This window comes from Penaeus monodon, chromosome 30 (assembly GCF_015228065.2).
Source record: "Penaeus monodon isolate SGIC_2016 chromosome 30, NSTDA_Pmon_1, whole genome shotgun sequence".
Lineage (NCBI taxonomy): Eukaryota > Metazoa > Arthropoda > Malacostraca > Decapoda > Penaeidae > Penaeus > Penaeus monodon.
Genome location: NC_051415.1, coordinates 15,906,781 through 15,906,982, shown reverse-complemented (window position 1 = coordinate 15,906,982; position 202 = coordinate 15,906,781).

Genomic DNA, 202 nt, shown 5'->3' with positions numbered 1-202 from the left:
CCAAATCTGGCGCAAAATCAGCCTTGCCATCTCTCCCCTCCGCTGTCGCACGAGCCAACGCCCAGAGGGGAAAATACATCATGTCGGGAACAATAGGCACAATACGACATAAACAACCATGCTACCTCATAAAGCACATGGAGGCGTGAGTGAGCGATAAAAAATCGATGCGACTCGTGCGCTGGAAACAACCTCTGCTTCC